This window comes from Scyliorhinus torazame, chromosome 6 (assembly GCF_047496885.1).
Source record: "Scyliorhinus torazame isolate Kashiwa2021f chromosome 6, sScyTor2.1, whole genome shotgun sequence".
Classification (NCBI taxonomy): Eukaryota; Metazoa; Chordata; class Chondrichthyes; order Carcharhiniformes; family Scyliorhinidae; genus Scyliorhinus; species Scyliorhinus torazame.
The window spans coordinates 43,353,175-43,366,534 of NC_092712.1; the positions used below are offsets into that span (position 1 = coordinate 43,353,175).

The 13,360-nt window shown below is 48.0% G+C and overlaps 1 protein-coding gene across 1 annotated transcript in view; it reads right to left on the reverse strand.

Annotated features, from left to right (window-relative positions):
• The window catches only part of LOC140424765 (obscurin-like), a 1,044,598-nt gene that overhangs the window by 727,677 nt on the left and 303,561 nt on the right, over nucleotides 1-13,360 (reverse strand).

A 13,360-nucleotide genomic window follows, 5' to 3' on the forward strand; every position in this document is an offset into this window, starting at 1 on the left:
GGCCCTCACTTCCACCCTATCCCCATAACCCAATAACCCCTCCTAACCTTTTTGGACACTAAGGGCAATTTAGCATGGCCAATCCACCTAACCTGCACATCTTTGGACTATGGGAGGAAACCGGAGAACCCGGAGGAAACCCACGAGGTCTAACCCGGAGGTTAGAGAGGCAAAGGTTGGTGAAGGCCATCCAGGTGGTGGACCGGAAGTACTCGGCAGCACCGGAGGAGGCGCTTTTAAAGAAGAAGCAGAGACTCTAAATGGAGTTTGGGCTTACGTCTACAGGGAAGGCGGTGGGGCAATTGCGCAGGGCCAGGGACTGATGTACCAGTATGGGAGAAAGACAACAGGATGCTGGCGTATTAGTTGAAGAGGCAGGTGGCGGCGAGGTGGATTGGGCAAATGAGGGATAGTGGGGGTGTGGTGGTCACAGAGTCGAGGGAGGTGAATGGGGTATTTGAGGCTTTTTATCGGAAGCTGTACAGTTCGGAATCTCTGGGGAGGATAAGGGTCTGAGGTGATTCTTGGACGGGCTGCAGTTTCTGACGATGGAGGAGGGGAAGGTGCAGGGGTCGGGGGTGCTGATGGGACTGAAGGAGGTGACGGATTGTGTGGGGTGCATGCAGTCGAGGAAAGCTCCGGGCCCGGACGGGTTCCTTGCAGAGTTATATAAAACGTTTGGTTCGGAATTGGGGTCCCTTTTAATTGAGATGTACAAGAGTGGAGAAGAAGGAACACTCTTCCCCTTTCCCCCTCACTGTCTCAGGAAAGCATGTGACTATCAACAGACACAAGAGCCTGTACGAATACTCCCAGCTTCCATTTGACGTGTCCTCATTGTGCGTGAGATGGAGGGCATCCTGCGTGGCTTGTTGTGTTGCCATCTATCTCAATGGTGTTTTGGTCATGGGGCCAACAGAGATGGTGCTACAGAGATTCTGCAAGTATGGTGTCTGCCTGCGCAGAGAGAAATGAGTCTTTCACATCAAGGAGGTTGTGTATTTGGGCAACCAGGTCGATTGTTTAGGGCTACACATGGTACAGATGATAAAGATGGCCTTGCACCACGTGACACCATGGAGCTTTGTTCTTTTTTAGGCCTTATCAATTATTACAGTGTTTCATTCCAAATCTGGGTGATGGGGCTGGTTTAGCACACTGGGCTAAATCGCTGGCTTTTAAAGCAGACCAAGGCAGGCCAGCAGCACGGTTCAATTCCCGTACCAGCCTCCCCGAACAGGCGCTGGAATGTGGCGACTAGGGGCTTTTCACAGTAACTTCATTGAAGCCCACTTGTGACAATAAGCGATTTTCATTTCATGTCCTGGCTCCCTTCATTTTCTGTTGAAGAAGGGCCACCCATCGCTTTGTGGTGCGGCCCAGGCGACAACCTTTAAGGGGGTAAAGTGCCACTTATCCTCTTCAAAACTGTTGACTCATTTTGATTCATCCAAACCACCGTATGTGACATGTGGCGCCTCGTCAAATGACATAGGAGCAATCCTGACCCATCGTATGGGCGACGGCCATGACCATCCAATCGCTTTTACCTTCCAGACACTGTCGACTGCTGAGAAGAACAATGCGCATATTGAGAAGGAGGGTTGGCTGTGGTTTTTGGCGTCAAACGTTTGTTTTCATGAATACGTCTATGGTCTCCATTTTGTTATCATAACTGACCATAAGCGGCTACTCGGTCCGTTTCGTGAGGACAAGGCGGTCCCGCCAATAGCGTCCGCATGGATCCAGCGCTGGACTTTGCTGTTAACCGCATATAAGTATTCTATTGAGCAGTGTCCAGGGACACAAATTGTGAATGCAGACGCGTTGAGTCATATTCTCCTGCCGGTGGTGGCCGCTGATCCACCCAAGATGGACAAAGTCGACAAGGTCCTCAACTTTATGGACCCTTTGCCTGTGACTGCTTCTTGTATCCGCGAATGGAAGTAGACCGACTCGGTGTTGGCTAAGGTGCATCAGGTGGTGTTGGGTAGTGGCAACAACTTCCAGGAGAGTTGAAAGCATTTCCTTCCAAGTTCTCTGAGCTAACCGTGGAGAGTGGGATCCTTCTATGGGGCAAGAGGATCGTCATCTCTGCAAAAGGGCAGACTTTGGTTCTGAAGGGTCTTCATGCAGGGCATCCTAGTGTATCCAAGATGAAGATGTTGGCTAGAAGTTACATTTGGTGGCCAGGGCTTGACGTAGCTATCGAGGCGTTGGCCCAGAATTGCTCCATTTACAGGCAAAGAGTTTGCTGCATTTGGCAAAGTGCAATGGGATTCGCCATTTCTGCACTGCCATTTATCATCTGGTGTCAAATGATTTAGCTCAGAGAGCCGTACAGCTGGTCAAAAGGGGGCTAAAGAAGCAAACTAAGGGCTTGGTGGCTACCAGGCTGACAAGATTCCAGTTTCATACAGAACCACTCCTCACGCAGTGACTGATGCCAAGCTGTTAATGGGTGGGCGACTTTGGCCATGACTGTGTTTGCTGATGCTGGTGTTACGGCACCCTGGGCTAGTACGGGGTCCCCACAGGCCCCAGAGTCTCACACAAATGAATTAAACAATAATTTGTATGTTTTCCTGAGATCTTTGATGCTCGAGTGCTCCAATGACTTACGGCACAAGAGTTGTAAATAAAACATTTAAAAAAAACTTTATTTATAATATGAGAAGAGATAAACATGTAATGGAAATAATAGAACCATGGTCTACTAATCTAACTATTCCCCAAACCCCACCCCCCCCAGACACACACAAAATAGACACACAGTGAGCGGGAAGGAAAGTAAAAAAAATAAAAGGGGTTGAAAGGGCTGAGGTGAATCTTTGCAGCGGAGGTGGTAGTCTTTGTAGTCTGCGATCCTGAAACCATCGTTTGGATGGATCTTTTAAGGTTTGTCTCCAATTAGAACTCATGGGCTGTAGAATTGCTTTTCGGGTGTTACCTTCACTTGACTGAACTCAGTCCCACTGAGACAATCTTAGAATTCTCTGAGAAGTTAAAAGAGGGTTTTACATACACTCTGCATCTGGAACGCTTGTCTGCTCCTTTTGCAGATCAAGATTAACGGTAGTGAAGATAAAGTCAAAGGCACTTTTTCTTACAGACCTCTAGAAATCTCAGGAGAGGGCTATCAGCACTCTGCCTTCCCTAGTCTGCCAAACAGAGGTTTGACTTTCACAGACCTGATCAGGCCTGCAGCCTATTGGATCAGAGGTTAAACTTCACAGGCCTGGCTGTGTGGAATGCTTGCAAAATTTTAATCAGGAGGTAAACCTTTGCAAGCCTGAAAGAGACAGTATTCAAATCAGCTCCTGCTGCTTCCTAGGTTTCCATAGAACTGAGATAAAATGGAGAATGCCTTCTGGTTAGGAGTGGAAGGGTGTTTTTCCGAATGGAAGTCTGTAACTGGCAGTGTTCCGCAGGGATCAGTACTGGGACCTCTGCTCTTTGTAATATATATAAATGACTTTGAAGAAAACATAGTGGGTCTGATCAGCAAGTTTGCAGATGATACTAAGATTGCAGGAGTTGTGGATAGTGATGGAGATTGTCAGAGAATACGACGGGATATAGATAGGCTGCAAAACTGGGCAGAGAAATGGCAGACGGAATTTAACCTGGACAAATGCGAGGTGATGCATTTTGGTAGATCCAATTCAGGTGGGAGCAATGAAATAAATGGCAGAACCATCAGGAGCATAGAGACAAAGCGAGATCTGTGCATGCAGGTCCACAGATCCTTAAAAGTGGCAGCACAGGTGGAAATGGTGGTAAAGAAAGCATATGGTGCCTTCTTAGGACGGGGTATAGAGTATAAAAGTTCCAAAATTATGTTAGTTATATAGAATGTTGGTTAGGCCACATTTGGAATACTTTATCCAATTCTGGTCACCACACTACCAGAAGGACGTGGAGGCTTTGGAGAGAGTACAGAAAAGGTTTACCAGGATGTTGCCTGGTATAGAGGGTATTAGCTATGAGGAGAGATTGAGTATACTGGGATTCTTCTCCCTAGAGAGAGGGAGGCTGAGGGGTGACCGATAGAAGTTTATTAAATTATTAGTGGCATAGATAGGGTGAAAGGTTGGTATTTTTCTCAGGGCGGAATTGAAAATTACAAGGGGGCACAAGTTCAAGGTGAGGGAGGACAGGTCCAGTGGAGATATGTGGGGAAGGTTTTTTACACAGAGGGTGGTGGTGGCCTGGAATGCACTGCCAAGTGAGGTGGTTGAGGCAGACACGTTAGCGACCTTTAAGACTTATCTGGATAGGCACATGAACAGAGGGGTATGGAAGGATAGAGGTCTAGATAGGACACGTGATTGGCTCAGGGTTGGAGGGCTGAAGGGCCTGTTCCTGTGCTGTATTGTTCTTTGTTTGTTTATTCCGGAATCTTCCGAAAGGCTCTACCAATCCCAATTGAAAAGAGAACATATTCCAGAATTGCAGAAGAGGGGATTGGTTGCTAGCCAGATCCATCAAGATGACATCACAAGCTATGCCACAGAGCATACTGCATCAAGGGGTGCGTCTGGGTCAGGTCAAACAGCAGCTTGCAGCTTTGGCGGCGGGGGCGGGGGGAGCGGATCAGCTCAGCACTTAAAAGTCTGTAGTTTTAAAAACAGCCAGAAGCCAGGCATTAAAAGGAAACCAGAATCACATAAGGATTTAAAAGAGGCTCCTTAGCATGGACATTGGCACGAAGGTACGCCGTAGCTAAGAATCACAAGGATGTGGCCTGGCTCGTCATCAACCTCTTCAACGCTTCGCACTTGATGACGTGGCCTACATTCGTAACTTTGCCAATGGTGCTTGCTGGTTCTCTGGGATTATCATTCGTCAATCGGGTCCTATGTCTTACCAAGGTCGTGTTCGTGGGCAGCTTATGAAGTGTCACCTGGATCATATCCGCTCTCGCCGGCCTCTGCTTCTTCAGGTGCCACGTCAGACCTCTTCTTTGGATCCTCCGGTTCCATTGCCGGTACACCCTGCTGTGGCATCTTCATTTTCCTGCGATGCAAACATGACTGACATCCTGTCCTCAGACTCTGACATGGAGACCCCTCGGCCAATGATCAGCCTATGTGTTCTAGTCATAAACGTCATTCGCCGGCAAGGTACACACCGGCTGATCCTACTCCACTGCTCAACGGTGACCTGCCAGAGCTGAAATGCCTTTGTCATCCAACTGCTGCAAGTTTCAGCGGGAGCAGTGCGGAAGTGGCTGCTGGGAGGTAAGTCTGTCCTTTAAAAGCACTTGTCTTTGCAGGGGCAGGCCAGTCGATTTCGGCGGGAGTGGAGCTAGCTGGTTAGTCAATTTCAGAAGGAGCTGAGAATTTTTTAAAAAAAATTGTTTTAATTAGTGTTTTAGGCGGGAACAGGAAGTCGACCCGCGGACGTCTGGGAAGACCCTCACCAATAAATTCTGGTGGAGAGGAAACCCGAGACACTACACGTGTAGTGTCTCCCACCCGCCCTCCTCCTCTAACCTAATAAGAAAACCCATTGGTCTGAGGTAAGTACCATATTTTATTATATTATTATTATTTTTTATAAAAAATTTAATTTAGTTGTTAGCCAGATCTTGGTAGAAAGTTAGAGGAATGGCAGGGAAGGGAGTGCAATGTTCCTCCTGCAGGATGTTTGAGGTGAGGGATGCAGTTAGTGTTCCTGCTGATTTTACCTGCAGGAAGTGCTGCCATCTCCAGCTCCTCCAAGACCGAGTTAGGGAACTGGAGCTGGAGTTGGAAGAACTTCGGATCATTCGGGAGGCAGAAGGGGTCATAGATAGCAGCTTCAGGGAATTAGTTACACCAAAGATTGGAGATAGGTGGGTAACTGTAAGAGGGACTGGGAAAAAGCAGTCAGTGCAGGGATCCCCTGCGGTCGTTCCCCTGAGAAACAAGTATACCGCTTTGGATACTTGTGGGGGGGGGACTTACCAGGGGTAAGCCATGGGGTACGGGCCTCTGGCACGGAGTCTGTCCCTGTTGCTCAGAAGGGAAGGGGGGAGAGGAGCAGAGCATTAGTAATTGGGGACTCTATAGCCAGGGGCACAGATAGGAGATTTTGTGGGAGCGTGAGAGACTCACGTTTGGTATGTTGCCTCCCAGGTGCAAGGGTACGTGATGTCTCAGATCGTGTTTTCCGGGTCCTTAGGGGGGAGGGGGCAGCAGCCCCAAGTCGTGGTCCACATTGGCACTAACGACATAGGTAGGAAAGGGGACAAGGATGTCAGGCAGGCTTTCAGGGAGCTAGGATGGAAGCTCAGAACTAGAACAAACAGAGTTGTTATCTCTGGGTTGTTGCCCGTGCCACGTGATAGTGAGATGAGGAATAGGGAGAGAGAGCATTTAAACACGTGGCTACAGGGATGATGCAGGCGGGAGGGATTCAGATTTCTGGATAACTGGGACTCTTTCTGGGGAAGTTGGGACCTCTACAGACAGGATGGTCTACATCTGAACCTGAGGGGCACAAATATCCTGGGGGGAAGATTTGTTAGTGCTCTTTGGGGGGGTTTAATGCAGCAGGGGCATGGGAACCTGGATTGTAGTTTTAGGGTAAGGGAGAATGAGAGTATAGAGGTCAGGAGCACAGATTTGACGTCGCAGGAGGGGGCCAGTGTTCAGGTAGGTGGTTTGAAGTGTGTCTACTTCAATGCCAGGAGTATACGAAACAAGGTAGGGGAACTGGCAGCATGGGTTGGTACCTGGGACTTCGATGTTGTGGCCATTTCGGAGACATGGATAGCGCAGGGACAGGAATGGATGTTGCAGGTTCCGGGGTTTAGGTGTTTTAGTAAGCTCAGAGAAGGAGGCAAAAGAGGGGGAGGTGTGGCGCTGCTAGTCAAGAGCAGTATTACGGTGGCGGAGAGGATGCTAGATGGGGACTCTTCTTCCGAGGTAGTATGGGCTGAAGTTAGAAACAGGAAAGGAGAGGTCACCCTGTTGGGAGTTTTTTATAGGCCTCCTAATAGTTCTAGGGATGTAGAGGAAAGGATGGCGAGGATGATCCTGGATAAGAGCGAAAGTAACAGGGTAGTTATTATGGGAGACTTTAACTTTCCAAATATTGACTGGAAAAGATATAGTTCGAGTACAATAGATGGGTCGTTTATTGTACAGTGTGTGCAGGAGGGTTTCCTGAAACAATACGTTGACAGGCCAACAAGAGGCGAGGCCACGTTGGATTTGGTTTTGGGTAATGAACCAGGCCAGGTGTTGGATTTGGAGGTAGGAGAGCACTTTGGGGACAGTGACCACAATTCGGTGACGTTTACGTTAATGATGGAAAGGGATAAGTATACACCGCAGGGCAAGAGTTATAGCTGGGGGAAGGGCAATTATGATGCCATTAGACGTGACTTGGGGGGGATAAGGTGGAGAAGTAGGCTGCAAGTGTTGGGCACACTGGATAAGTGGAGCTTGTTCAAGGATCAGCTACTGCGTGTTCTTGATAAGTATGTACCGGTCAGGCAGGGAGGAAGGCGTCGAGCGAGGGAACCGTGGTTTACCAAGGAAGTGGAATCTCTTGTTAAGAGGAAGAAGGAGGCCTATGTGAAGATGAAGTGTGAAGTTTCGGTTGGGGCGATGGATAGTTACAAGGTAGCGAGGAAGGATCGAAAGAGAGAGCTAAGACGAGCAAGGAGGGGACATGAGAAGTATTTGGCAGGAAGGATCAAGGAAAACCCAAAAGCTTTCTATAGGTATGTCAGGAATAAGCGAATGACTAGGGAAAGAGTAGGACCAGTCAAGGACAGGGATGGGAAATTGTGTGTGGAGTCTGAAGAGATAGGCGAGATACTAAATGAATATTTTTCGTCAGTATTCACTCAGGAAAAAGATAATGTTGTGGAGGAGAATGCTGAGCCCCAGGCTAATAGAATAGATGGCATTGAGGTACGTAGGGAAGAGGTGTTGGCAATTCTGGACAGGCTGAAAATAGATAAGTCCCCGGGACCTGATGGGATTTATTCTAGGATTCTCTGGGAGGCCAGGGAAGAGATTGCTGGACCGTTGGCTTTGATTTTTATGTCATCATTGGCTACAGGAATAGTGCCAGAGGACTGGAGGACAGCAAATGTGGTCCCTTTGTTCAAAAAGGGGAGCAGAGACAACCCCGGCAACTATAGACCGGTGAGCCTCACGTCTGTAGTGGGTAAAGTCTTGGAGGGGATTATAAGAGACCAGATTTATAATCATCTAGATAGGAATAATATGATCAGGGATAGTCAGCATGGCTTTGTGAAGGGTAGGCCATGCCTCACAAACCTCATTTAGTTCTTTGAGAAGGTGACTGAACAGGTAGATGAGGGTAGAGCAGTTGATGTGGTGTATATGGATTTCAGCAAAGCGTTTGATAAGGTTCCCCACGGTAGGCTATTGCAGAAAATACGGAGGCTGGGGATTGCGGGTGATTTAGAGATGTGGATCAGAAATTGGCTAGCTGAAAGAAGACAGAGGGTGGTGGTTGATGGGAAATGTTCAGAATAGAGTACAGTCACAAGTGGAGTACCACAAGGATCTGTTCTGGGGCCGTTGCTGTTCGTCATTTTTATCAATGACCTAGAGGAAGGCGCAGAAGGGTGAGTGAGTAAATTTGCAGACGATACTAAAGTTGGTGGTGTTGTCGATAGTGTGGAAGGATGTAGCAGGTTACAGAGGGATATAGATAAGCTGCAGAGCTGGGCTGAGAGGTGGCAAATGGAGTTTAATGTAGAGAAGTGTGAGGTGATTCACTTTGGAAGGAATAACAGGAATGCGGAATATTTGGCTAATGGTAAAGTTCTTGAAAGTGTGGATGAGCAGAGGGATCTAGGTGTCCATGTACATAGATCCCTGAAAGTTGCCACCCAGGTTGATAGGGTTGTGAAGAAGGCCTATGGAGTGTTGGCCTTTATTGGTAGAGGGATTGAGTTCCGGAGTCGGGAGGTCATGTTGCAGCTGTACAGAACTCTGGTACGGCCGCATTTGGAGTATTGCGTACAGTTCTGGTCACCGCATTATAGGAAGGACGTGGAGGCTTTGGAGCGGGTGCAGAGGAGATTTACCAGGATGTTGCCTGGTATGGAGGGAAAATCTTATGAGGAAAGGCTGATGGACTTGAGGTTGTTTTCGTTGGAGAGAAGAAGGTTAAGAGGAGACTTAATAGAGGCATACAAAATGATCAGGGGGTTGGATAGGGTGGACAGTGAGGGCCTTCTCCCGCGGATGGAAATGGCTGGCACGAGGGGACATAACTTTAAACTGAGGGGTAATAGATATAGGACAGAGGTCAGAGGTAGGTTCTTTACGCAAAGAGTAGTGAGGCCGTGGAATGCCCTAACTGCTACAGTAGTGAACTCGCCAACATTGAGGGCATTTAAAAGTTTATTGGATAAACATATGGATGATAATGGCATAGTGTAGGTTAGATGACTTTTGTTTCGGTGCAACATCGTGGGCCGAAGGGCCTGTACTGCGCTGTATTGTTCTATGTTCTATGTTCTATACTGCAGCATGGTAGCATAGTGGTTAGCACAGTTGCTTCACAGCTCCAGGGTCCCAGGTCGATTCCCGGCTTGGGTCACCGTCTGTGCGGAGTCTGCACGTTCTCCCGTGTCTGCATGGGTTTCCTCTGGATGATCCGGTTTCCTCCCACAGTCCTCCCACAATTCTGGTCACCACACTACCAGAAGGATGTGGAGGCTTTAGAGAGGGTGCAGAAGAGATTTACCAGAATGTTGCCTGGTATGGAGTGCATTAGCTATGAGGAGCGGTTGAATAAACTCGGTTTGTTCTCACTGGAACGTAGGAGGTTGAGGGGCGACCTGATAGAGGTATACAAAATTATGAGGGGCATAGACAGAGTGGATAGTCAGAGGCTTTCCCCCAGGGTAGAGGGGTCAATTACTAGGGGGCATAGGTTTAAGGTGAGAGGGGCAAGGTTTAGAGTAGATGTACGAGGCAAGTTTTTTACGCAGAGGGTAGTGGGTGCCTGGAACTCGCTACCGGAGGAGGTGGTGGAAGCAGGGACGATAGTGACATTTCAGGGGCATCTTGACAAATACATGAATAGGATGGGAATAGAGGGATACGGACCCAGGAAGGGTAGAAGATTGTAGTTTAGTCGGGCAGCATGGTCGGCACGGGCTTGGAGGGCCGAAGGGCCTGTTCCTGTGCTGTACATTTCTTTGTTCTTTGTTTGTTCTTTGTTCACAGTCCAAAGATGTGCAGATTGGGTGGTTTGACCATGCTAAATTTCCCTTAGTGTTCAAAAAGGTTCAGCAGGGTTACTGGGTTACGGGGAGGGTGGGGGTGTGGGCTTGGGTAGGTTGCTCTTTCCAACGGCCAGTGCAGACTCGATCGGCCGAATGGCCTCCTTCTGCACTGTAATTTATATGAAATGTTCTTCTTCTTCGTCTTCTCCTCATCATTGTCCTTCGATGGGGTCTTCGGACTTTGAGGGGGAGGAATGTAATAACCTACACGGGGCATGCGGTGTGGGGATGATTGTTTTCCCCGTGCTCCTTGGGGAGTACAAGCTCCCCCGATAGGGGTGGGGTAGCTCACCCATACTTGTCGAAAAGGTCGGCCAATCTGGAACCGACCAATAGGACAGAGTACCTGGTGAGCTTCTACCGGTACTCATGTATATTCTCGTTGTAAATTAAACGTTGTTTTCTTCTTTGCTTACTTTGGATTCCCCTGCCTTATTAAACAGTCCTCCTTCAACAGTGCCTCCTTGTGTTTTCCCTTTCCCCTTGTCGTCCTTGCACACCTTCTTTTTACATTGCCCCCCCTTGTCACCATTCCACAGCACTCATTGCACAGGCCTCCTTTGTCTTCATCAGCTACACCCCCTCCTCGCGGTTGAATTTTGGTGCATTCAAATTGAGGCTGCAGTGCTGTCCAGACAGGCAACAGTGTGTCGCACCAGGAGCAGAAGACCCCTGCCCTCTCAACGCCAGGCGCAGTACTGATCCGAGTCAGTGAAATGGGAGGATGCATGAATCCAGCAGCACAGTGCTGTCCATCAAGACTAGCTTAGCATTGAACTGGACAACATGAACCAGTCTGCCCCAGCAGAGTGACGTTCAGTACAGCACAAGCAGTGCAGTGCTATGCCTGGTAGGCTATCTACGTTGCACTCACCTTGAGGTCTGAAGCAAACTGAGGTTTGCCTTTGTGAATACCACCCTTTCACAAACAGGTTTGAAGTAGACCTGATTTCCCGCAAGATCGGAAGGCCTGCCAAGATTTTGGGAAGCAGCTGTTTTAATGAGCATTCAAGAGTTGCAAATGTCCTTCACACCACCAGGCAGCAGGAGAACCGATCCGCCAATGGAAGAATTTTAAACTATTTTTACGCCAGCGGGTTCTGACTTTTTGGCTCCCGCTGGATTCTCCACTCCCACCCGCCATCAAACCTGCTGCGAGTGGGATGGAAGAATTCTGGCCAAAATATTCACCTCTGTCATTTCCTCATTCCCAATTATAATTTCTCATATCTCCAGCTCTAGCAGACAAATGCTTGCTTTTACATAAGAACATAAGAACTAGGAACAGGAGTAGGCCATCTGGCCCCTCGAGCCTGCTCCGCCATTTAATGAGATCATGGCTGATCTTTGTGGACTCAGCTCCACTCTCCGGCCCGTACACCATATCCCCGAATCCCTTTATTCTTTAGAAAGGCATCTATCTTTTTCTTTAAAACGTTTAAAGAAGGCCTCAACTGCTTCACTGGGCAAGGAATTCCAGAGATTCACAACCCTTTGGGTGAAGAGGTTCCTCCTACACTCCGTCCTTAATCTACCTCCCCTTATTTTGAGGCTATGCCCCCCAGTTCTGCTTTCCCCGACCAGTGGAAACAACCTGCCCGCATCAATCCTATCTATTCCCTTCATAATTTTATGACTCAATAAGATCCCCCCGCATCCTTCTAAACTCCAATGAGTACAGTCCCAGTCTACTCAACCTCTCATCATAATCTAATCCCCTCAACTCTGGGATCAACCTAGTGAATCTCCTCTGCACTCCCTCCAGTGCCAATATGTCCTTTCTCAGGTAAGGAGACCAAAACTGAACACAATACTCCAGATGCGGCCTCACCAACACCCTATACAATTGCAGCATAACCTCACTAGTCTTGAACTCCATCCCTCTGGCAATGAAAGACAAAACTCGATTAGCCTTCTTAATCACCTGTTGCACCTGCACACCAACTTTTTGCGACTCGTGCACCAGCGCACCCAGGTCCCTCTGCACAGCAGCATGTTTTAACATCTTACCGTTTAAATGGATAGCCTCACACTTGGCAACATTGAAAACCATCTGCCAGACCCTAGCTCATTCACCTAACCTATCCAAATCCTTCTGCAGACTTCCGGTATCCTCTGCCCTTTTTGCTTTACCACTCATCTTAGTGTCGTCTGCAAACTTTGACACATTGCACTTGGTCCCCAACTCTAAATTGTCTCTGTAAATTGTGAACAACTGCGGACCCAACACTGATCCTTGAGGGACCCCACTAGTTACAGGTTGACAACCAAAGAAACACCCATTTATTCCCACTCTCTGCTTTCTGTTAGTTAACCAATCCTCTATCCATGCTACCACTTTACCCTCAATGCCATGCATCTTTAGTTTATGCAGCAACCTTTTGTGTGGCACCTTGTCAAAAGCTTTCTGGAAATCCAGATATACCACATCCATTGGCTCCCCGTTATCTACCGCATTGGTAATGTCCTCAAACAATTCCACTAAATTAGTTAGGCACGACCTGCCCTTTATGAACCCATTCTGCGCCTGCCCAATGGGACAATTTCCCTCCAGGTGCCCCGCTATTTCCTCCTTAATGATAGATTCCAGCATTTTCCCTACAAACGAAGTTAAGCTTACCGGCCTATAATTACCCGCTTTCTGCCAACCTCCTTTTTTAAACAGTGGTGTCACGTTTGCTAATTTCCAATCCTCTGGGACCACCCCAGAGTCAAGTGAATTTTGATAAATTATCACTAGTGCGTTTACAATTTCCCTAGCCATCTCTTTTAACACTCTGGGATACATCCCATCAGGGCCAGGAGACTTGTCTACCTTTAGCCCCATTAGCTTGCCCAATACTGCCTCCTTAATGATTACAATCATCTCAAGGTCCTCACCTATCATATCCTTATTTCCATCAGTCACTGGCATGTTATTTGTGTCCTCCACTGAGAAGACTGACCCAAAAAACCTTTTCAGCTCCTCAGCCATTTCCCCGTCTCCTATTATTAAATCTCCCTTCTCATCTTCCAAAGGACCAATATTTACCTTAGCCACTCTTTTTTGTCTTATATATTTGTAGAAGCTTTTACTATCTGCTTTTATGT